The sequence below is a fragment of the Zosterops lateralis genome (genome assembly GCF_965231275.1).
Source record: "Zosterops lateralis genome assembly, chromosome: 13".
NCBI lineage: Eukaryota > Metazoa > Chordata > Aves > Passeriformes > Zosteropidae > Zosterops > Zosterops lateralis.
This window is the reverse complement of record NC_139773.1, coordinates 1,222,186-1,246,880: the sequence shown is the minus strand read 5'-3', so window position 1 is coordinate 1,246,880 and position 24,695 is coordinate 1,222,186. Positions and strand designations below refer to the sequence as shown.

Here is a 24,695-nt window from a genome sequence, read left to right as displayed (position 1 = left end):
AAAAGGGGCTCTTAAACAAAACTAAAGCAATGAAGCAGAAAAGATTCTTAGAGTTGAGTGTGGCTACTGTGGTATCCTACCTATCATCAAAACCACCTTCAAGGTGTTACTGCCAACCATCAGGCAGGGAAAACAGGCATTATCTTGCCTGAACTCATAATCCTTAAAGTTTGAATCTGCTCTTAAAGATCTAGTGAGACAAAATTTCATTGCTATGTATCCTATTAAGAGAATATATTACCAGTATACCTAGGATAACTTTTCTGCTAATGTACAGGTTTAAAATGTTTTAGGGACATAAATCAATACCTTAAAATGAAACCCAAAGCTCAGAATGCCCATTTCCTTTAAGACATGCCTCGTTCAGGATGATTAATAACTCTTAGTGGTACACCTCCACTTAGGCCTGTCTAAATCTGGATTGCCACAACTTTATCTTGTGATGTGTCCTCCATCACTCCCACTCCCTGTGGCTCCTCGTGGTTGCACTGGCCTGGTTTCCAGCTCAGTCACATCCTGGATCTGCTCTCTGTGGGATCATGCAAGCACAGGAAGGGGCAGAGGTCAGTGACAAGGGCAGGGCAGTGCCAGCCCAGATTTAGATTGATTTAAAGGGTTGTAGGTCCACACCCTTTTGAAGCATCGCTCGTTTGGAATATATTATCTTCAAGTTTCCACTGAGCCTGGAAGTTTCTAGTTGAAATGGATTTTAGATTAAACAGAGAATTTGCAAAACAATAGGAGAGAGAAAAATGGTAGCATGAGTCATAAGCATGGGACCTTCCCGCTGTCTGCTCAGAAGTGCTGAGATCCCAGGATTAGCTCACAGAAGAGCTGTAGTTTCCAGCATGCAATCAGCCACTGTGTCCATTGTACTTTCAGTTTGCTGGAATAAAAGAACCAGATTAGTCATCAGGATTTAGGGTTAGCATAAAACTCAGGGTTAGCATAAAACTCCTAAAACTACTCATAAAGTAGTTTATGACTGCTTTTTTGAACAGCACATCTTAGATGGTGCTAAATGCTGATATTTTTTCAATGTTTATTGGTTTGATTTGTTGGCAAAGTGGCTATAAGTGTCTAATGGATGTGGAGCATTGGGGTTGGTCTGTCTCTGTATTTATCATTGTGCAGCTCAGCAGTCAAACATGTTCTGCAAAGCTGCCAGATTGTCATGATGTCCAAATGTCTCACTGGACTCCCTGTAATGCTGAACTTTAGATGAGACTGTGAAGGATTTCAATCTAGATTATTGCTACATCATTTCCTGAGCCTAACCGTACCTGTGGGCTGTGGGCCACAGCCTCCTCAAGAAGCAGGGAGTTATAGAAATGTTTGGGCATTTGAGGACTCAGAAAGGCTTCCTTACAGCCTGGCTTCCAGGTTGTCCCCATCACCCTTCCTGGGGACTGCAGCAGTCCCTGGGAATGGGGAAGCCCTTCCCTTGGCTGGCTGCTGCTGTGGAGCAGCTCAGTGGGCAGCTCAGTGCTCCTGGAGCAGCTGCCTGGATGTGGCTCAACTCTGCTGTAACTCAGCCAGCACTTTGGCTTCCCTCAGAACATTCTTGTAAACACCAAAGCATGTTGTCTCCAAAAATTCAAAATACTTAATTCCACACCTATCCCTATCTTCTTCCAAAGCCACTTTTTGTTGTAAATTAAGGCCTTTTCTTAAACTCTGGTGTTTAAGCAGGTTGGTATTCCTTTGCCTGGATTTTTGGAATGATACCATTCATTAATGGCATTCTTGACAAAAGAAATATTTCTTTCTGTACATTTGGGAGGATAATGTGGCCAAACTTGGAATTACAAAGCCTAGAAATGGTTTTGGGCATTGAGTAGTAAATCATGAGTTTGGGCAACTTTATTTGGCATTGTTATGAAGACTGATATCAAATAGGATATTTGCATTGGCAAAGTGAAGGGTGTTTAAATTTTCTATGGAACTTAGAATTTGTGTGGCTTGTGGGGTGATTAAAAGATATCCTCTCAAGATTTAACCAATTTAAATGCTGCTATTCTGAATCTGCTCCCTACTCATCATTGCTAAATCCCTCCCTCACCTTTAGTTTAACATCACTCTCCCTTCTCTTAATGTTTCTGTAGCTTATCTCGAGTGTAGAACAGAAAGCAAATTAAAGCTGAGATTTCATCTGTGGTGGCACTGCAGCCCAATAAAGCTTGACTTTGTTTTTTTCCTGGTCATTCCTTTCCCCTCTGCACTGTCTCCTGTGCCGTGCCAGCACATGTTGGTGAACCCAACCAAGGAAGTGATTCAGCTGGAGAGGGAAAATCCTGCCAAAAAGACCAACTGCCAGCATAAACCCATGTTGTCTTGGGTGGTTTGACTGGCATGGGAGCAAACAGCTGGGAGAGAAAAGGTAGGAGTTGTTTAAGTTTTTTCTCCTGCTGAAAAAGTTATGATGGAGCTGCAGCCTAAAAATTAAGGTTTTGCCTAAAAATAAGTGATATGTAAATGAGACACATACAACAAAAGAGGCAAACACCAGAGTCAGGGTCTCTGTTTTTCAGATCTCTGTGTTGATTTAGCCCAGGTCAGGTCCTTACTAAGATAAATTAAATCAAAGCATACAAGTGATGCTGATGAGGCTCAGGCAAACTACTTGATTGCTGGAGCTCCATGCAATGATGTTTGTCTGATGCAGTTTTTCTGAGCCAGGTTTGCAGGCTGCAGTCTCTTTGAGGAGCACTGTAGAAGGTGGTGCTGGAACTGCAGGTGTTGGTCACTGGTGCCCTTTGTGCAGCCCCTGTGGACCAGGACCAGCCCCCTGACCCACACCAGCAGCCTCAATGCCCATGTGCACATTGCTCCATTGACTCAGCTTTGGGTCTGTCAGGGCAAAGGAGGAAGACAAGGATTCCTTTGGATTAGGTATTTCACTTGGCTTTCCCTTTATTTTTCTCTAGCACTAGAGGCAGACTTGCAGCTCTGCAGCTGGGGGGTGTGTACCACTGTGTGGTTGTGCAGTGGTGCAGTTGGAGCAGAGCCATGGGGAGAGCATCCTCAGAGCCTCTGTCAGGATGGATCCAGTGTGGATCTTGCTGCTGTGGGGCAGTTCTGAGCACTCTGCCCTTCCCCTTCGTCCCCACCCACAGTGGTGTTGCCACCTCAGGCCTTTGCAGTGGAATTCCTGCAGTAACTCATGGACAGAACCTGGCAGGGCAGAGTTCCCTGCTGTGAGAGGAGTGACTGGGCACGGAAGAGGAAGCAGAAGGGCAGGGAAAGGAGTGAATCCTGTCTTTCATTTGCCAGCACAGCCTTGTGTGACTTCACTCAGTGCCACAGGTGATGCAGATAAGGAGGACACACCTTAACTGCTGTGTGTGTGTCAGCTCTCAGCTTTTACCTCAGAAGCACAAGCTGCACAGCCAGGCTACAGCACTTCTGTGGGCCTGTGCATAGCTCAGAATTCAAAAAGGAAAAATTACTTTCCCTTTAGCTTACAAACCCACAGCCTAAGGGCATTTTGCTAAAAGGAGGAGGACCCTGTTGCATGTACTGGGTGTTTCTGGTGATTGATTTTTGTGGTGAATCGTGAACCTGTAGTTTAGATGTTACTTCTGAAACTCACAAACAGGCATTTGCACTGAGCAGTGAAGTACAGACACCTGATGCTTTGGTTAGGTGGCTTTCTCACAGTGCTCCAAAGGTGTTTTTTTTAGGGAAGCATGTTGTGATGGCATTGGCCATCATGCTCTCTCATTGCCTTTCTTCCATTGCACATGCAAGAAAAAATAAGCTGTGTTAAACTTTATTATTTTCACAGCCAACAGTTTTCCATTGCCTTCTGTTCTGTTGGTTTCCTACAAGAGGTTTTCAAACTGCAGTCAGCAAAAATACATTTCTCTACAGCTTCTTACTAAACAGCTCCTGTCTTTCTGAGAGTTTGAGTGTGTGTGGCAGCCTGCATAGGACCTCATTAGATCACTTTAAATACAGGCTTTAGGAAGCAATCCTATCCAGGTCATGCTCCCTCTCAGCCCTCTGGCATGGAGGAAAGTGCTGACAAGTGGGATGCTTTCATTCACAGTGGTGTCTGGTAGAGGAATAAACTTCAGTTCAAAATGCATACGCAGAATTTTAACTCCTAATATCACCTCCCTCAGAGATCAGACAATAATCGGTCTGGTTCCCTTATATAAGGAAAATCACCTCGAAATTTCTTAAATTATAAAGGGAAAGAGGATTTACCTAAGCATACATTTCTAAATATTTTTACTTGTTAAATAGTTATTTTCACGCTAGTACATGCTTTTCTGTCCATAGAAAGTTTGTGTAATGCTCCAAATTCTGTGTGGAAAGAGATCTGAGGCTAAAAGAGAATAAAGGCAATGAGTCTCTGAGCCGTGCATGGGCTCCCAGGATGCTAATGCCTGTGTCAGAGAAAATAAAGTGAGGGGAGACTGCATGAAACCCATCAGAGCTGTTAAGATGTAGCGACGCAAAGCTGCTGGTATTTTAAATAATGGTTAAAATAAATTCCTCTCGGTTAGTGCTGGACTATTTGAAATTCCCCTGCATTTAAATAAAAGGGAGAAGGAATTTTAACCAGCTCATTTGATAGAAAAATGACCTGCAGATGGGGTTTGAGAGAATAATAGGCGGCAGATTACAGTGGGGAAATCATGGCAGAGCATCAGACTTTGATGGGTTTATGCAGAGTGGGCAGTGGGGAGATGAGAAGAATTCCCACTGCAAACCAGTATAGCTCTCATCTTATTTCCACTGCCTGTAGCTCTTCATAGCAGCATTAGGTTTATGAAGTCATATATGCTGAAAAGTTTTAAAACATCAGAAGTGTTATGTGATATGCAAATACCAGTGGGTTTTCTGCTGTTTATGTGCCTATTTTCAAGTACAGTCATATGTAGAAAACCTTACGTGTTTTCCAGTCTTGACCTGCTATGATTGAGGACAAATACTCCTTCCCTAGTTCCCAATATCCTGAAATGTATTTAGTAAATATTAGATTTTATCAACACTTAAGATAATGTACTGAAAATATAAACATAGTTGTTTTTTTTTCTTCAAACCATCATAACTCTGCCAAATTAGAAGGATTTTATGAAGAAGGCAAAAATTTTATACATGCCAGAATTAAATTTTAAAGTGAATTTCTAAGCAGGAGAGCTCTTATGTACATACACAGAATAGCACTGGAATATCTTCTTTTCCTTTCATCTGTCTTACTCTTGGGAAAATCTAAAATACACTTGATAAAACTTACAACAAAAAAATTGAGATTGCTGTGGCAGACTACAAAAATTTAAGTACTCTCATGTGTGGCACCTGAAGGGATTTTTTTTTTCTTAAATAATGGAAGCTAACATTTTTAATGCAATTTATAGCATTTATGACCCCATTTTTGATCTGAAAAAATATCCTGTAAAATTCCTGTGTGGGCTTCTGCAGCCAAAGGATGCAATTTCACGTGTGCCTCCTGTGGGATTTTTCTTTTTTGCTTTTTTAAAATAATATAACTTTGAGTACTGGAGATGCTTACCACAGATTAGAAGTGGGGTGTTCCTCACAGATGTTCCTAGAACACTTTTTGTGGCAGCAAATGAACAATGGCCATGTCTGGACTGAGCAAAGCTTTTGAGCAGGGTCTGTGCAGGGTCTGCCATGGCTGTGGTTTGCAGCAGCTTTTAATCTAAGATGTTTTCCCCAAGGGGGGCTGTACTTGCAGTGACCTTCCCTGACCTCAGCTGGGGTTCCCTGAGTACTCCTTGAGTAAAGAAATGTCACCAGGAGCTGTTCTGCTGTGCCCCTGTTCCTGGTCCAGTTTCCATGGACAGCCAGGTAGTGGTGATCAGGTGAGAAAAGCAACTTTGCCCGTAACAGCAGCTCCAAAGTGCTTCAGTGGGACCTGAGGGGAGCCTGAGCTGGGTGCTAGATCACAAGTGCTGAAACAATTCCAGTGTTTCAAGAATATTTTGTACTTTTGGAAGTGAGTGATACAGATCCCAGTTGGCTTTTAAAGCTGGAAAAGTTGAGTTCCAGGTATTACTCCTACGACATTAAAAATATACAATGACCAGTCATTATTTTTCAGCCTCCTTTACCACCACTCACTGTCCAGTTCTTTGCAATCTGTTTCACTGCCTTTATTTCTGTTCTTTCAATACAGTCATACAATTAGAATGCAGAGGCTCATTAGTGTCTGTCTCTAGCACGGGTGCCCCTTTCTAAATGAACTAGGAAGTTACAAAATGCAGTGAAATGCTCATTTGAAGGGGAAACAGAGCACACTGAAATTATTTCAGTTCTGTAAAGCATGAAGGCACAGAAAAATAACCTGATTTCTACTACAAATCTTACCGTTTGTTCCCTATTTCATATCTTTTAATAATGCTTGAATGGTTCTGCTTGCAAACATGTAGAATCACTGTGAACTTTCTTTTATTTCCTATGATTTTTCCCTAAATAAATTTTCTCTACCTTCAAACACGCCTCTTTGTTGTCACTGCTCTAGAATTCTTTCATCCTCTTCTCAAAAGCTTCTGAATATGACACACAGTCTCACTTGAAAAGAATGCAGAAGAGGAATGCAGGGTGGGGAGTTGGAGGTATGGAGCCCCATCCCCTTGGCACAAATACAGACAACAGGACAGTTCCACTGCAAGGCAGGCTGAGGGGGCCTGGAAAAGAAATCACAAATCATTATGGCATAGGAAAAAGTAAATAGAGGTGATAAAGGAACCAAGTTTATTATCTGTTTTCTTTTTTTTTTTTTTTTCCTGACAAGAACCTGGCAGCTCAAAACAAACGCACAAAGCTGAGAAGCTGGAATGTCCTTCCACAGGATGTTGTGGATATGGGATTGTAAATGGGTTCAAAAGGTAAGTGGATAAATTTATGAAGGAAAATTCCGTGCAAGAATATGAAGTACAGAGACCCCAGTTCTTTCACAGGAAGTCTCTAAGCTACAAATGGAGATGGGAGTGAGGTTGGAGATGTTGCTGTTTGTGCCTCTGTGTTCTGGGCTGCTGCCAGGAGCAGCCTAATGGACACACTGGATCTGGGGCTGAGCTGCCAGGCTGCTGGCATCCTATAACCACTTTTGTTCACTCTGGGACTCTCCTTGGGGTGTTTATGATCTTTCTGACCTTCTCAACATCTTTGTTATTTGGCAGCTTTGCTAAATCTGTGGTTTGTTACCTCTGTTGTTTCAAATGTCAGCAGCTGAATCGCATCCTCCCTTTCAAGTCCATAATTTATCCTGCACAGATGGAGCACTCCTGCTTTTCCATAGCAGTCGATTCCTCTGTCTTTAGATTTGTGTTTAGGAGTGAAATGTGTGAAAAAGTAACTTGCTGCTTCAGCCTTTCCAATTTGGAATTTTATTCTGAACTACCATATAAAATCATTTTCCAGAGGAGCATTGAAGAGATTCCTCTGTAGCCCCGATAACTGTTATTGAAGTATAACACTCACTGAGGTCACTTCACCCTGGGCAGTTGCTTTAGCACAATGAATCATGTTCCTTTGGCTCTGTGGTCTGCACCGGTTACCTGGCAAATCGTTCCTGTTCACCAGCAGTTCCTACTTGTGATCCAAGATTCCCCTCCTTACTGCTGATACCTGGTTCTCCTTTCTGTGTATTCCCAGTGAACTCTTTGTCAGCTGTGGATGTTCTCAAGTGTCACTATTTGCATCACTCTTCTGAGAGTCTTTTACTACCCTCTTTTGATTTTGTCTCATTTTTCTTGAACTACAGGTTTCAAACAACCACTTTTCTCTGGCAAGTGAATTTAGAATTAAAGCTGTCTCCCTTTCCATAACAATACTCATCAATGCAAGAGCATAACTCTTACATTGGTCTTGATCCTAAATTTCAGTATCTTTTTTTTTTTTTTTTTTTTTTTTTTTTTTTTTTTTTTTTTTTTTTTTTTTTTAAGCAAATGCTCTGCCTTTGTAGAAGTGAGGCTGCAGCAAGCTCTCTTATGTGTCTAATAACAAGCCAGAACTGGAGCAATGCTTGCAGTGTACTGTCCTCTGTCCTTGCCTGTTTCCTATTGCTCAGCACCAATTGTTTCCAGTTGCAGCTGTTTTATCCAGCTGCCAAAACCACTAATGCCCAACCTGTCTCTAGTAAGAGAGAGTTTAAAGAGATAATCTTCCTTTTCTTCAGTGGTTTGAAAGATGGCAGTGCTTTGGGTCATGATGTCGTTTGCCTGGTGCATTTAGTCTAACTCTGTGGTGCAGTGGGTCAGTGGTTGGTGGTGAGCAGTGCTGTGCTATGTATGCAGCTCAGGCAGGAAAATTTCAGATAACTGGGAAAAAATCTGGAACCACTGAACACTTGCTGAATTTTGTGCTATTTAAATGCATACTCTGTATCGTAATACTTCAGAAATACTAAGTAGGGAACTTGAAGTTCACTATTACAACTCTAGTTGTTTTCCATCAGTATTTTTAAACTGCAGTCAGAACAAGGGAAAATGCCTTAAGTACTTGAGGGAGAGAAATAGCCCAGGAAGGACTCCCAGAGCCTTTCCCATGCCCTCAGGCCTTTGCAGGGAGCACTGCTGTCACTCCAGTGCTGTTTGTCTTAAGGAGGCTTTTCAGCAAATAGTCTTGGTTTTGTTAAATTTGTCATTGTTTGCTCAGGTTTTGTATTCAGTACACTGTACGTTCTGACTTGTCTGCAAACTCTGCTTATTCTGCTGACTGGCTCTGCAGTTGTGGCCCTTTCACTCGGCCTGATGTTCGATTTCTGATGTTCTCGCTCACCTTCAGCACTTGTTGCCTTTTTTGTGACTTCTGGCTATTTCAGCCAACTCAGTTCACTTTCTGATGTAGTTTCTTCCTCTAGATTTACATAATATATGAGTGCCTTTCTCATTGCAAGGTCAAATGGTACTTCACTGAGAAGTCAAAATGTGTAGATTGGCTCTTGTCACAAGCTTAATTTAACCATCATTTATGTTCCTGGAAGTATTCCATTTTTGATCCATTTCATTTATCTTAATACCTGCTTTTAAGCAAAACTTTGACAAATGATAGCAATATGGGGAAGATATTTTAGCAAAGTCTTTTAAAAATCATTTTCCTAATATGTGAATTCTAGTCCAGACCAGACTTAAAATAATAGCGTTACAAAATGTCAAAGCTGGTAAAACTATTAAAAAAGAACAGGAACTTTGACTAATGGCCCATGTATATGGCTTAACATTTAAGTAAAGATTGCATTTCTGACTTGAGCAATGAGAAGAATTCAGCTAAAGCATTTCTCTCCAGCTTCCTGCTGCAGTGAGTTTTCTTTGTCTGGCTGGAGCTGTGGGAAGAGCTCGGTGCCACATCTCTGGAATTTTCCAGCTTTGTCTGGGCTGCTGTTCCCGCTCTGCCTGTGGCCACGAGCCCTCTCTGCCTCGGGCTCCAGCCGTGGTTTGTGCTCAAGCTGAGTTGGCTTCCGGGGCTAAATACTTGTGTTTTGGGAGGGGTGTGTGTGACAAGCCAGGGAAATGGCAGGATCACTCTGACAGAGCCATCATTGCTCCTAACCGAGAGTACAGAACTGAGGACCACGAGATGGACCCTGCGTCTTCGCCAAGGAAGGAAGGAGCTGTGGGTGCAGCCTCATGGCCATGGGTCCCCTCAGGTTACAGGGGCTGCAGAGGCTGCATTGGTGAAGCCCCTGCCCTTTGGCAAGGTCTGTGCCCAGGAGGGAGGGATGACTTTCCTGTTGAGTTATCCTGGGGCTCTTGTGGCAGCTGTGCAGAATTCTGCATCCTGCTGACACTGGGGACTCGAGATTTGCCTTTGTCCCTGGCATGAAACTGCTCAGCAGGTTCACAACAGCCTCTGCTCTCAGAAACTTCATTCTGTAGGAACAGATTCCACGAGGAGAATGCCATGCACACATTCAATCTGCCACTTTCTCCTCTAACCCCAATTCAGTAAGATTTTCTGATAACCTCTGTCGTCCATCCAGGAGTGTTTGTTCCTGTGGGGTGGAATATTTGAGGCAGTTTTAATGTTAGAATTGTTTGGATGCAAGCCTGGACTTGGAGCACAAAACCATTTCACAGCTTAATTTGAATGGAAACCAGGGAATCGACATCATGTATTCAAGAGCAAGAAAAATGGCATCAACAGCAGGGTGTAATTTTTTTTTTTATTGTCCCAAGCCTGCCTTTGTTTGCAATTTTAGCTTAATATATTCATGATACCTCGAAACAGGGGTATGCATTGAGATGGGGGTTTGAAATTGCTTTTGTGGTTGTTTTTGGCTTATGTAAATGTATATATTCTGTAAAGATTAAAAGTGACTGGAAAAGTCGGTTTGGAAGAGATTATTCATCAAAATTGGGGGTTTTTTTTGCAATACATCAGAGAGGAGAGGGAGAGAAATATCAATCTTGTTCTCTCAGACTTTGGTTTTGTTCAGCTTTCTTGCTTTCAAAAGATGTCTTATTTTTGCCAAAATTTCTAATAAGCCACTGGAGTGAAGTATATGCTAACAAAAGTAATGTTAAGTGTTTCAATAAAAATCTCTCGTGCTAGTTGATCACAGAAGCACAAACTCTGTGGTTATTCCATTAATTCTCCTGAGAGTTTCCAGGACACTTTTTCAAGAGCAGATCTACTTTTATATACTATTCATTGAAATGTATGGATTTCTTTAATTATTTTCAGGTCTGTGTTTTTAATTTTTTATTTGCATATAAAATTTATAAAGTTAGATTATGATCATGTTGTTTCCAGTATTTCTGAAAATACTTTTAAAGCCTGCCTTCCATGATCTGTCAACTCAAATTATTATATTTGCATCTTTTATTCTAGAGCCTGTGCAATTAAAACCATTTAAATTGTTTGTGTTTTATTATAAAGTTCAAGGGAGAAGATAAGCCAATTTGTTCATGGCAATTTTGAAGTCCTGCTCAGTACTTTTATGTAAACCCAAAAATGTTCTATTAGGATTGAAAGGAAAGTGTGGGAAGAGAATGGCAAATCCCAGTGTAAAAGCTGTAGAAGTCTCAGAATGCTTGAGAAACTTTAAATGGTCTTGTTTAGTTAAACAAGGAATTAGGAATTTGCTCAGGGAAGACGTGGGCTGGAGGTTGTATAAAACAGAATCAGAAAGGTCAGGGGAGATGACAGCGGGGCTGGGATGTGATTGATGGTTAAAGGCAGCTCATGTGCATGTGTGGAGAAAGTTATTTCCAGCATTGCTGCAGCTCTGGGGAGATTTGAAATAGTTCAGTTCATTTCACAGATTCTTCAAATTTGCACGTGTGCAAACATTATTTGGTGCCAATTGAATATTGCCTGTAGTTATTTGTTACCTTTTAAATAGCAGCAACGAAGAAAATGTTTGTATTAATCTAAATGGGAAAGTAGGAGTGGTGTTCCTCAAGTATTTTGAGTTCGTACTTGAAGTGAATTTTCTTTTTAAAAATTTTCTATGAGAAGATTTGGAGAAATCTGGAAGAGAATTCTCTGTTAATCCCCAAAAGTGAAGGTTATGACATTCTTCTGCAACGAGATGAATGCTTCTGCAGAAACAATTTGGAGAAGAAAAATATCAGAATCAGTTGAAGGCCCAGGACTTGTGCCGTATTTCAGCAGTGCTGCCGTGCCCTGCCCTGTGCTGCAGCAGGAGCTGTCCCGGCAGAAGGGACAGCCTGGGGACAGCAGGGACATCGGCACGCAGAGGGGAACAAAGGCCTTTCAGGAGGGTTCCAGAGAAAAGGTGGAAACTTCAGCAGCATCGTGGACAGGCTAATGAACGGAATTGCAAAGCACTTCATATTCAAAAACTTGTAATATTGTATCATGTTTAAAGAAAATAATTCCAACTCTGCTACTTCACCAACATTCCTTCTTCCCTTAACACTCCCCTCACTTATTTTTGCCGAGAGATGCTGTAAGAAAATACTTCTCTGCATTTCTCTTGATCCTGTAATAATGGGGAGCCTGAAACACTTCTGCAGTGGCAACTTTTAGTACTTCAGTAAATTGTGGCTTTTGTCAGATAAATTGAGTTGGTAAAATTGTTCTTGATCCCAAAACCCTCATTTATCTTCCCATTAAATATATATATATTTATCTTTATATATATATTCCAGCTTCCATTCTTCCCCTTCAATCTGTAAAGAACAGCATAAGATGTGTGTTGATTTTCAAGATCATTTTTAGCCTGTCAAAGACTGTCTGTCTCAACAACTTTGTAACAAAGATTTTTTTGAATAGATGAGAAAGTGCAGCTGGAAGGGGAGGATCTTGCAGATGGTTCTAATAAAACTGGGCAAACAGCAAACAGGGGTGTGGGCAGAGTGGGTTGAAATGCAAATTGCAATCCCAGTGCAAGTTTTGGGGTTAGTTTGTGAAAAAAAGTTGCATAAACAGTCACTTGAGGGTCTGGGACCGGAGGCAGTTTATTGTTGCCAGCTTTTCCTTCTCCCTGTGTCCCTGCTGCTACCTGAGCTTGTGTGGCTGTGCCAAGAGTCCTCCTCTGGAAGGCCACATTCAGCTACACACAGTGGTTTTGTGAACGTGAAATACCAGTAACAGTCTAGGTTTTCAGTAGCTGTTGAGAGAAGGAATTGTGCTTGTTGGAGCACAGAGCAGTGAAAATGGAGCAGAGGCTTGTGCTGCTTCATTGTTCCTGCCTGCTATCCAATAGCCGAAACTGCATTTTGGCCAAGCCTTGATAAACCCTGTGTTTGAAGTTTGTAGTACGTGATTCATTCATAAGGATGGAGGGTGACTAGTAGTAATTTCTGTCTTATCTGCTAATTTTCTCCTCTTATTAAATGGTATTGGGTCTGTAAAATTAGGCCAACAATTAATGGATAAAAATTGCAGTAGGAGAGATGCAGCTGAGGGTCTGGATTGCTTCTGATGGTCTCAAATTCTATCACTACTTCTTGACATGATAATTTGGGGTTCTTCGGTGGTTCTTCAGGCCAGAAAATCTTATTGACACCTCATTTCCAAAGTCAGAACAGTTAAGTTTTTATTTTTTTCTTCCTCTTGCTAATCTTTGCCTACTTTAATGAAAGGAGGAGTGTTTGAGAGCACACAGGCTTTCAGCTCACATGGCAGCCCTTGGGGATGTGTCTTCATCTTGCTGTGTCAAAAGCTTTTCAAATCAGTAGTTCGGGAGTAGCGAATCCTTCAAATGCATGAGTAACAGATACTTGTTTTATTTAAGAGTGCTTAAGCATGAACAAGTCATTAAGTACTTCCTTTCTCCCGATGAATCAGTTCTATTTTAAACATTTAATGTTTTTAAAAAGTATCAGAAGTTTTGGCTTCTAAACTTTCTCGGAGTCTCGTGTGCACCTCTGTGAATTTGTATTAAAAACATAAAAACATATCTGTCAAGGGCTGCACATTCCCCGTACTGGTACATTCCCTTTCCCTCTCTCCTTGAAGAGTTGGCTATATTCTGTGTGCAGCATTCCTTTGCTCAAGGAGACTATTTGAAAGCAGAGCACATCTCTGCGTTACCTGGCTGATGGCTGGGCAGTGCCACCTCAAAATGCCACCACCTGAGTGGCCTCTCAGGAGCCCACAACGACCCCCAGCAATGGCCCTGGGGCTGGAGATTCCTGCGGGATTGAGTGATTGCTGTGCCAGCTGATCCCTGCAGCCTCCTGGGCAAAGCTGTCACACAAACCATGTGGAATTCCACTGCAGGGAATCCCATGGAGCGCTCTGGTCGTGGATATTGACCCTGTGATGTTGTCATGCTTTGCTCATTCGGTCCATCTGTTTCCCCTCTCTTTACTGTATCGTGCAAAAAGGATAACGAACATAAATATTTATAATTAGGTATTTTTGCAGGGGTTTGTGTCCAAGATACAACATGCTGAGACATTAAACAGCACGAGTGTTGCCAGAATCCTACCAGCTTGGCAAATGTGACAGCCAGCTGAAGGCAAGGACGGGTTTTGATGATAAAATCGGGCCACGTACTGAACGCTAAAGCACCACCAGTTGTTCACAGCTCGGGAAGGGTTCACTTGCAATCAACGTGAATAGGAAAAACCTTTCCCAAGTTATGCTTTGTTTCCTTGTGGGTTTACTCCCGGTTTTGCCTCTTTACACAGTCAGCAATCATAACTCAGATGGAGGGGGCTGAAAGAGTTTTCCTGTTGCTAATCTTGTGAGGAGGAGCCCCTTTACCCTGATTGTCACTCAGGCTGGCAAGCCCAGGAGCTGCTCCAGCCCCGGCAGCTGCCGAGAGCCGGGATGTCTGCAGGAATGGTTTGTGATTCATTTGTTGAGCATTCCTGCCCTTCGTGCTGCGGGAGGGGGCCGAGTCAAATGGCAGCTCCTTCCGTAGGGAGCTTCTTTCTGCTGCTCGAGCCGCCAGGAGAGCCAGGGAAGATGGAGAGAGACTCATCTGCAGCTTCATTGACTCCATCCATGTGAATTGCCTCTTTGGGGCAGTGGCTAAAAAGGATTGCACATCATCTTTATCAATTAACTTCAAATGTTTTAAATTAATCTGTAGTACCGGGCACTGGAACAGAAGTGAATATGGAGTGGCTGGAGTCTTTTCTTTTGGAGTGGTAGATGATGTTTTTTAAGTCCCTGTGCTGCTTGTGAGTACAATGACAACTGTATCTGTGCTCTCTGTGCCACCTGTTGCCTTACCATTTCACATGCAGTATGCTGATGTTGGAGATAAAACGTATTCCATGACACCTATAAAACACCTCAGTGATCCTCACAAGCCACAGGAACACCAGATTTATATCCAGCTGTGGCAGTGAATCTCTACCATCTGCAGCTGTGCCAGAGCTGTCGGAGTGCAGCTCCACATCAAAGGCAAAGGGTAAGGAGAGCCCTTTGTACTGCTGGGCAAAGCCTGCAGAATTTTAGGACAGAAGTACAAACACCTGCATGCAGCTAAAATTCAAAAATGCGTGTAGCTGTTGATATTTTATTCTACAGATGCAGCTCTGGCAGTGTTTCCTGGCTGGGTGTTCCCTACAGAGACGTGCCCACAATTTGGGAACGAGTCCTGCAGGCTGGTGGACATTAAAGGAGGGGAAATCCATCCCCCTCCTCCACTGACCAGCTGCTTGAACTGCAGCATCCTGCCTGAGTCCACAAAGTTCCCAGTCTCCTGTTCTTCTGGCCAGAAAAAAAGACATTTTGGAAGAGGTTAAAATTTTGCACAAACATATCTCCTTATGCAGGGACTTTAAATGATCTTTCAGTGCAGCCATTCCATGCCGTAAAGTGTTGGCTGATTTTTCTTCAGGGCTATTTTCTCTATTTCAAAGAACTGGATAATGTGCAAAAAAAAATTTTGCTGCTGTGTGAGGTTCTCAAAACTAGGAAGGATTGTGGTGTTCCTTCAACATTCCTTCTGGAGGCTTTGCAGGGCTCAGTTCTCATTCCTTTTCTTCTCCTGCATCCTATTTCTGGCTAATCCCATCTGTAAAAGCAAATTGGTTGGTTAGGAGAAGATTCAATTTCCTCCATCCAGAGTAAGCTTTTGACTCATCTCTAATATCTCTATTTAGACAATAAACCACAAGCTGAAGTCTAATTTAGTGGCTGTTCCCTTCCCTGCCTTCAATGGGAGGGTGTTCACCCTTCTTACTAAGTCCATTTTCAGGCACATAATGTGTGTTTTCTCTCAGGATGGTTCTTCTTCATCTCACTTGTTGCTACTCACCTGCAGAGCTATTTCAGAAACTTTCTTTCCAATGTCCTAAGAAGTCCTTTTGTGGTGATAATCATTGTCAAGGTGTTCTGGTTGTGCTGCTCAGCCTGTGCCCTCACCAGGCTATTTTTGCTTTGCACAGAAGGTTAAGTGCTTTGCCCCTTGTTATTTGTGGCTTCCTCTATACAAATAATTTGTGTTTACTTTCTTTCTGCCAACTTTGTCACCCACAAACCTGTTCACACTTGAAATCACAAGAAGCAGAATTCCAGAGGCGGGAAAAAACCAACCCCACAAACAAAACCCCAAAGATCTAGACAGTGCTGTCTCCTTGAATAACTCCAAAGAGCTCTGCTCCTTTTCCCAGGAAAGAGAAATTTAATTCTACTTAATTCTTCCAGTAGGTTCTACAGGCTTTCCTCAGTCTGTCTTCATTGCAAAGCTGCAGCATGGCTCTTGGGCAGGTCAGATTAAAGCAGCAGTGTGCTCCTGGGGGATGGAAAAGAAATGGGAATGTCCAGGACAAGGACAAAAGTCTGGGGGGCAGCTAGAATTCTGAAGAGAATTCAAGTGTCTTTTTACACAGCTCCCATAGCATTTGAGGTAGCAAGAGGTCACTCAAGAAAAATTTACAATAAATCAGATTTGAAATTTGTTTGGAATAATCTCCTTGTCTGTCTTTCACAGAAAATGTTGCTGCTCTGACCAGCAGTCATGAAGAGAAGGGGGTGAAGCAAATTTGTCTGGAGAAGTTGGAAGTTTTGAAATTTTCAGCAGGATTTATAACCAGTGGCTGCAGGAGATTTTGCCAAGCCAGCTGTTGACATGAGAATGGATTCAGTGCCTCAGACTTAAGTGGTAACTCATTTTTTCTGTCATCTTCTTATTTCCAATACAGTACTGTAGGATAATTTGGATTATAGATGATATTGTTTTATTACTAACAGAGTTTAAATAGAGAAATCTTACAAGAGCCAAAAGTGTGATTTTGTGAGCTTCATTAATTAGCAGAAAGTTGGAATTTTAGTGTCTGGTGCTTTATTCAGTAGCTGAATTTTCTTCCTGTGGGTTCATCCCATCCTTTCATCATTGAAGAACAAAAAGATTTTGCTGTTTCTCCATTACTATATGTCTTCCTACCCAATGCCCAGCAAACTGCAGTTTGGAACAGGTTGTAGAAGCAGCTCTGTTCCCTTTTTTTTTTTTTGTTATGTTTTAAGTACTTTGTATGACTCCTGAAATATGTGGAAAGACACACTAGGAAGTTTGTTCTTTTCTGCTAATATTCAGTATTTCCTCAAAAATCTTTTTTCCGTTTTCTGATTTACTTTGCTCTTCTTATTTGCTTATCTTTTCCTCTGCCGTTCATAGCTGGGTATTAAACATCTGAAGTAGTTCTGTTCCTGTCTTCCTATGGTCAGTTTACCAGTCAGGAATACACAACTGCTACTTTCTAAAGTTAAATTGGGAGCAGAAAGACCCCCAACTCTGTCTGCTCTCACATTTTGGGCTCTGTGCCTTTGGAACAATGTAGGACTGACCACTAAAACCAGAAGCTTTAAAAAGGGTAGAGGGGAGTTACCACATCTTTAATACCACACCAAGATGATGTTTCAATGTCTTTTGAGGCAAGAGAGTGAAAGGACGTTTTTGTGCTTTCCTCAAAGCCTGACTAAACCCCAGCACAAGAGAATCTGCCTTACTTTGAAAACTGTAATGTAACTGCATATATCAAAAATGACATCTCACCACGTTTCTTTCATTTGTCATGAGTAAAACAAAGGAAATCTGTTATGTGCTGTGTTTTGTTTGAAATGCTTCTTTCTTATTCTACCCTCTGTTTTTTAGAGGGAGAGTGAACAGATATGACAGTTATTCTAAGTGACTGATGGTAGAAAAATTAGACCTTCATTTCTGAATTTGACAAATATACCTGTTCTTATTTACCAGTCCAGGTGAGGCGTTCATTCCACCCCTGTATCACAGGCTATGTTAGAACTTCAACAGGAGAACAGTCAGTGCCCCAAAAGATTCTGTCCTAATTTCTGTGAGATTAAGGGTGGGATTTCAGAAAATGGTTAATTTCTGTCTGAAACCCACACTGAGGCTCCCGTATCTTCTGTCAGAGCACAGTCAGACCAGCACTTAGGAGCCTCCCAACCAAGAGCTTAGAGCTCAGCCAGTGCATCAGGTGCTCAGGAGGCTGCCAGGTTCTTCCCTCACTGAGTTCCCATCTTTAGGAGTTGTTTCTGTACTGTGTCAGTACAGAACTACTGCTGCACTTCTGCTGCATTGGCAGGAAGGGAAAGCTTGCAGATTCCATCTGTCTGCAGTGGTGACAAATGAAGCTCTAAAGAACTTAAAAGAAAAATGTTTTTCTTCTTTCAAGTTCTCAGATTTGCTGTGCTCTCATTAATGCCTTTTGTTTGTGGTTCCCTGTAGCCTTGCAGTCCTTCCTCTTTGAAGGTGTGCACTGATCCTTAGATCTGATTCACTCAAGTGTCTAATGAGAACAAGAAAAAGACAGTTCCAGCTCTCATGGATGATTTGCAAAAGTTTTGGAGCTGGAGCACTTCAGTGGGGTGTTTGGTTTCTGTAGGGTACTTTAGAGCCAGAACTATGAGCAGTAAAAGGTACAAGGCAGTCCTAGTCACAAACTCTTGCCCATTCTTACTGCGGAAAATGCACCACCTTGGCCTGTGTGTATGCAGGAGGTCAGGAGAGGATACAAACAGGTTGTAACCACCATCCTTTTAGAGGAAACATTTCTAGGGAACTGGAAGGTGTTTTGTCTGTTCCCTTGTACTTCCCTGCCTGGCAGAGCAACTTCTCCATGCATCCAGCCTTTGACAAAACAGCACCAACTGTAAATCTGCCTGGGACAAGGCCTTCAGCTGAGGAAATAAGTTTCCATCATTGTTTTTGCATTCAAATTATTGTTATTTAGCTGATAAAAGTGACAATCAGAGGCCCAGGAAGAGGGAGAACAATGCTATGGGATAGATTCCTCTGCTGGCACAGGAAGGTGTTCATCACCTGAACACCAAGAGGTTTTTGTACTTGAGGGAAGTGCTGGGTGAGCTGGGTGGGAAGAGGCCTGGGAAGTGCCAGGGGTTGCTGCTCTGGGCAGATCCATCTCCTTCCTGCTGGAGATGCTCTGGAGTGGCCCAGGTGGGAACTGACTGAGTGCACATATTCTGTCTGTGTCTGAGAACAGCTGGAGGATGTTGCCAGGGAGGTGCTCTTGGCTCGGGGATTTTAAATGGGAGGGTTTTCTCTCAGCTTGAGAACACATTTTTTCTGTTTGACTCACCAACTGAAATCTGAATCAGTGATAAAATTTCTAAAAGTAATGTTGAATTGGTTGGAATAATAAAAAACACATTTATCATCAGGAAGGAAGAGCAAAATAAGGGGAAAGATTCAATGAAGAGGAAGTCACCACCTTCCCAGTAACAATGGGAGGCTCTGGGCAGCTCACACACCTCAGCCTGCCTGGCTCTGCAGCCACACAGCGAGCTGCCATCACAGAGGGTGCTTCTGAAACCCTCTCAGGGTCCTGTCCCACACATAGAACCCACACACATTCCATGGGATGCTTTCCATTGAACAGACTGCACCAGGAGCGTGTTTGCAGAGGTTCCCTCACCATACAGAGCACAAGCCTGTGTGTGCATGAAAGGAAATGCCCACTGACTCCTGCAGGACCCATTCTTTCCCAGGAACAACAGCAGCCTTTGTTGCTTCTCTTTGGCTTGGCACACAGAACAAGAAGGAGCAGAGACTGCTGGCACTAAAGAGGAGCCCATTGTGATCCACGTGAGCTGTAGATAAAGTGAGGTATCTGCAGGGACAGGCAGGGCCTACTGGCTTAGATGGATTTTTAGGTTAGGGTAATAACCATATTAACACTCTTTTAATGCTCTTACATTTCTATAATGCATTTCCTTTGTGCATTCCTGAACAGTTTTCCAGACTCCAAGTACTGTATCAGTTTCTGTGTGTTCGCAGTTTGGAGAAGCACTGGGCACAGATCACTGCTGGGTGCACTCCTTGTGCAGAGCAGGGCAGCTGCTTCCCCCTCAGGGTAAAACAGGGAACAGACAGGGGAACATTCTAACTGCAGCTACATGTGTGCAAAAGAAAAATGCAAAATTGGGGATATTTATCTCAAAAGAAGCTGAAGAAACTGAAGTCAGGATGTGTTTGTGTTGGGGATTAAGGAAGAAAGACTTTTTTCTTCCCGAGACATGGCTTGTTCATTTGTCAAGTCCAGCCAGGCTTTTCCAGCTGAGGTTTTAATGGCTGAAGGCTGATTCAAAATGGAAACATTGACAGACTAAGGAACAATAACTTAATAATATTTATTCCATGTCCTGTATTCGCTTCTTTACAGAGGGCAGTTCAGATCCTTCACGCTTGCAGTAGTCTCTGTTTTCACTTAGACTTATCTCTGAACTGTGCCCATCACAGGTGTGTTAAAAATTCTGTCCTTGTCAGTTTAGTGATGGAAGGCAGCTGATGCTGTGTTTGCTGAATTCATGCTGGCGTGATGGCTGGAAATTTCAAATAAACAGGACAAAATGGAAAAATCATTTTGTAAGTGGTTAAGGCTCCTGCTCTTCATTTTGGCCATGCTGTTGTAAGTTCCATCCAAGTATCTCTGCTGCTGAGGGTCTTGTAGCTCCTTTTGTGATGGGATGGCAGATTGCCCATTGCAGGAGGAGGGAATTTCCAGTGGTTGGGAGGTGAGAGGCCTTGCTCATGGTGAGGTCTCCTCTTTTTGTTTGCTCAATGTTTGTACCAAATTCACTTTTCCTGAATTGCCATCATGTGAAACTTGTGTATTTTGCTCTGTCTTTTCTTTTATCAGCTGCTCAGCTGGTGATTATTACATTGTATTTTTCATGCTGGGTCCTTTCATTTTTCTCTAGTCTGTTATTATGTGATATGGCCTTGGCAAGAAAGACATTCCCATTCTTCCAAACAAAAAAAAAAAAAAAATCTCAAACCAAAAAAAAGAAAAACCCTGCATACAGTTCAGATCCTGTTAATTAAGAAGACTATGAACTTCTAGGTGAACAAGATAATTAACACATCTGAACCTGCTGCAAGCAATAATCATTTCCATGGAAAGCAGGTAGTGCCACTGTCCCCAGTTCTGGGCAGTGTTGGATTCCCTTGGATACTACAGCACCTACCTCATCCAGGGAGTTGCTGCAGCAACACTTCTTATGCCTCTTTCACACAAAATAATTAGAGTTTTGGAGGTTTCTCAGAATCAAAAGGTTTCTTCAGTTTATCCAGAATGCAACTTTTTCTCTCAAATATCCATTTCCCTGGAGATGGACTAGATGACCTCCAGAGGCCCCTTCAACACTAATGATTCTGTGATTGCTTAACTCTCCTCAGGATAAGTTTAAAATGCACGCAGAACCAGCTGCTGATGGTGCACAGTCTTTCTTCCTTTGTTTTTCCAAAGAGGAGTTCTTTCAGCCCAATCATCACTATCTTAAACATGAACATTAGCATAGCTATATTTTAAGCAGAAATACTTCACAGGCAAATGGGCAGGGCTTTAAAGAGACTTCAAAATACTTCCAAAAATACCTGCCTTGCTTTCTTTCTCAGCCTTGTCTTATATATCATTCTCTGTATGAGTTAACCTACTTTTTTTGCTCAGCTTTTATTTTTGTTCTGTTGCTTTCCATTTCTGGTGATATAAATTTTGTGTATTCTCTTGGGGAAAACTGCCAGTTACACTTTAACTTGCACTGTGGTGGCAGTGCTTTGTGATTTACATTACAGTGGCATTCCAAAGATATTTCACAAAATTCAGACTTTTCCTACTGAAGGGGTATTGGTAGGCCATGTACAAACATAACTGGGATTGTTTATTTTTCCATTACTAGATAAGAAGGTGCAAGGACAAATAAAATACAAAATGAGAAGAATCCCTATTCCGGATTCTTTGGATTCCTGCCTCCCCACCCAGATTTTTTGAGAGCACTGCAGCCTGCTGAGATGCATGTTGGTTATCTGCTGCATAGCCCTACCCAAGATCCAACAATTACTGATTAGTTCTGTCTCTCTTTTATTGTGCCTTTACTGGGCTGTATTGCTGTTCTTATGAACATCTTTACCAGGTTAAAATACTTCAAATTTTTCACAGTGATTTCTGGAATTAGTAACTAGGAGTAAAAGTACCACTTGATAACAAGTAGTGACACCTTGTTTTCTCCTATCAATGCAGCTGTAAATCACTCAGAGGGATTGATTCTATCCAAAAATCCCTGTTTTCAGGGAAAGCACTGCTGCAAATGGAACTAACAATGGACAGCTTTCTCTTGTTGGTACTGACTTCCTCATTCAGTTTTTTTGCTGAAAGCAGTTTCAGGTACCTCACAATCTAAACATGTATTGTTCCATGCAGGAGGAGAGGTGCATCAGCAGTTCTCACTGACACACATTTCAGATTTCTTGAGCACCATCTCTGCTGTCCTCTCCTGTAACAGTTTCAGATATGTGCACTGGCAGTCAAATCAGGATATTTGATTTTCAGCAGAGAACTGTTTGCTTTCAGCATCCATATAAAGCTTACTGAGGAGGATACACACACCCACAGGTTTAAAGATGCCATACTATGAGAAATAAACAGGTATTACTCCAGTAATGTTCACTGCAACAGTTTGAGATGTATTTTATTACATCAGTGTTGTGATTTCAGTGTATTTAAGTGTAGGGCTTTAAGTAAGTGAATTTACAGGTATTAAATGGATCAAAATTTATGAGTTTGCTGTGTTGATGTAGCTGCAGCTAAAGAAAGATGGCACCAAGCTCATTGAAGGAAAAATAGTCCTTGCCTATGACTCCGTGTTACTGATTTTCAAGAGTTTAGCTGATAATATCCATTAAGCTTGATGATGGTGATGGATACAAAAATTAGCCTTGAATATCTGAGTGCTAGTGACATACTTGAGCCTTGCATCAGTCAGTATTCAGTTAATTATCTAAGTATCAGTGCAAAGAGAGCAGGCTCCAGCTGGCTGTAATTAGGGCTGGATTGTTCCATGCCTTCAAGACAATTTTTACATTCATGGGATCTGCAGCTTTCTGTTGTCCTCATTTCCTGCAACATAAAAGCACTTGTGTGTCAAAGAATGAAAGGGGGCAGAGAGTGAGAGAGACTGTGAGGATAAATCTCATTAGCATCCCTTACAGTCTTGCTGAGAAATAGGCATTGCAAGATCTAAATAATTTTTTTAAAAAATAAAAAGGGAAAACAACCCCCAGGAGCCATAGACAGAAAGTGTTATTTCAGTTGACTGCAAGACAAGGTGGATCTTTAGAAAGCACAGTGGGTTCTATAAAAGCTGAAATTTGCTCTGTAAATTTTGGCCTTAATGAGAGACCACCAGCCTGTGCAGGAAGAAAGTTGAATGGCAAATCGGAAGTGTGTGACAGAGCAGTCGATGAGGAGCTGTGGGATTCAGCACTGCAAGTGCCACAGATCACAGCCTGTCTGTGGGATTCAGGCTCTGGGTTTGCCTTTGTGCTGCTGAGTTACCAGCACTGCAGTGCTAGCACTGGCTCCAGGGATGTCCTGCCTTGGGGAGACACTCCTCAGCTCCCCTCAGCTCTCAGGGCATCCTGACCTGGGCAGCCTCTTGTTACCAGCCTGTTTCAACTCATGAGCAACACTGGCAGGTTTTCAAATTCTTCCTCTGTTTGGGGAAGAAACAGCCTTTTTTGTAGTTTGCATGTAAAAGTGCATGTTGGTATTTCAGGGGGATCCAGTGTGGAAGGTCTGTGCCAGTACCTGGGGGTGGGGTGGGAAAGGGCAGTCAGTGAGCCCAAGAACTTCAGAACAGGATCTGTTCAGGCCATGGTGCTGCACAAAACCTGCTGCTCTTCACCTCCTGGGACCTCCCCTGACCCTTCCTGGTGAGGGGAGGGAGAACAGAGGCCCAGCAGCTTCCCTGCTGCTCGTGGCCTGGCGGCCTCGCTCCTCTGGCTGAGTGTTGGTGCTCATTGCTGATCTCCAGCTCCCTGACCTGACAGACATCGACCCTTCCTCTCCACCCACAGGTGCATTTGCTGAGTTTGAAAGCTAGGGCTGTTCAGAGGTGTCAGGAGACACCCCAGATGTCTGGTGAGGGTACATCAAGGTGAGCGTGGCTGTCTAATTTAGCTTACAAATGTCTTACAAGCATAAAGCCTAAAGGAAGTTAACAGAACCAGTAGTTGATAGGGAAAGGTGTACAAGTTAAAGTCCTTCTTTATTTAATGCAAATTCAATGCTGTGATAAACACTAATAGTTGCATGTGTGTTTCTGTTCAGGTTGGCTCTATTCAGACAGGCATCCCCAGCACTGGCTGTGCAGGTACCTGAACTGCATTTAGCAAATGCTTTTGCCATGTGGTCATCAAACTGCAGGTACTGAGCTGTGTTCGAGCCATCATCCTGCAGTGCTCTGGCACTGGGTGAACACAGACAATCTGTGTGTCAGGGCACTTCAGTGGGGCAAGGCTGAAGTATGGAATATGCAACCAAGAAAATAATTTTATTTCATGTGCCAAAATAAACTTTGTAAATTTTCTTTTGTGCACTTGATTATTAATAAAGAATTCATGTTTTGCTACTTCAACAAGAATGCTTTACTTACTGACCTGCTTCTGTGAAAGTTTATGGAATTTAGAATCACAGATTCTGTTTATTGACTGAAACAAAGTCTCTCAATCTTCAGTATCTCTCCAATTTCCTCGAAACTTTCCTATGAGAGCCGTGCAAACCCAGCTGGACAGATAAGAAACTGATACCCAGTGTTTCTGTACAGACCCTGTTTCAGCTCTGGCCATACAGAGTCCCTTAGCCATGGTTTGATGCTGGTTATTCAGCCTAGTAACACAAGCTATTGCATCATTTTGTTATTGCAAGTTGTGAAGTTATTCGGATGTGAGCAAGGGCAATTTGTGACCTGTTCTCTCCCATTACAGATTCAGAGAATTGTATAGGTTGAAAAAGACCGTTATGGTCATT

At 42.4% G+C, this 24,695-nt stretch overlaps 1 protein-coding gene and 1 long non-coding RNA gene across 4 annotated transcripts in view; one reads left to right on the top strand and one right to left on the bottom strand.

The window, feature by feature from the left end:
* PEAK1 (pseudopodium enriched atypical kinase 1) overlaps positions 1-24,695 on the top strand; it is a 99,098-nt gene that overhangs the window by 20,003 nt on the left and 54,400 nt on the right. For all 3 annotated transcript variants that reach the window (XM_083871330.1, XM_083871329.1, XM_083871331.1), the window contains one exon: positions 16,343-16,513. The gene's annotated coding sequence lies outside the window, so the exon portion shown is untranslated. Of the gene's footprint in view, positions 1-16,342; positions 16,514-24,695 lie in introns of those variants that run through there.
* Positions 6,577-24,695, bottom strand: part of LOC310914866 — a 53,165-nt gene continuing 35,046 nt past the window's right edge. Inside the window, exon 4 of the long non-coding RNA XR_014591114.1 lies at positions 6,577-6,662. This is a non-coding gene — a long non-coding RNA (uncharacterized lncRNA). The remainder of the gene's footprint in view (positions 6,663-24,695) is intronic.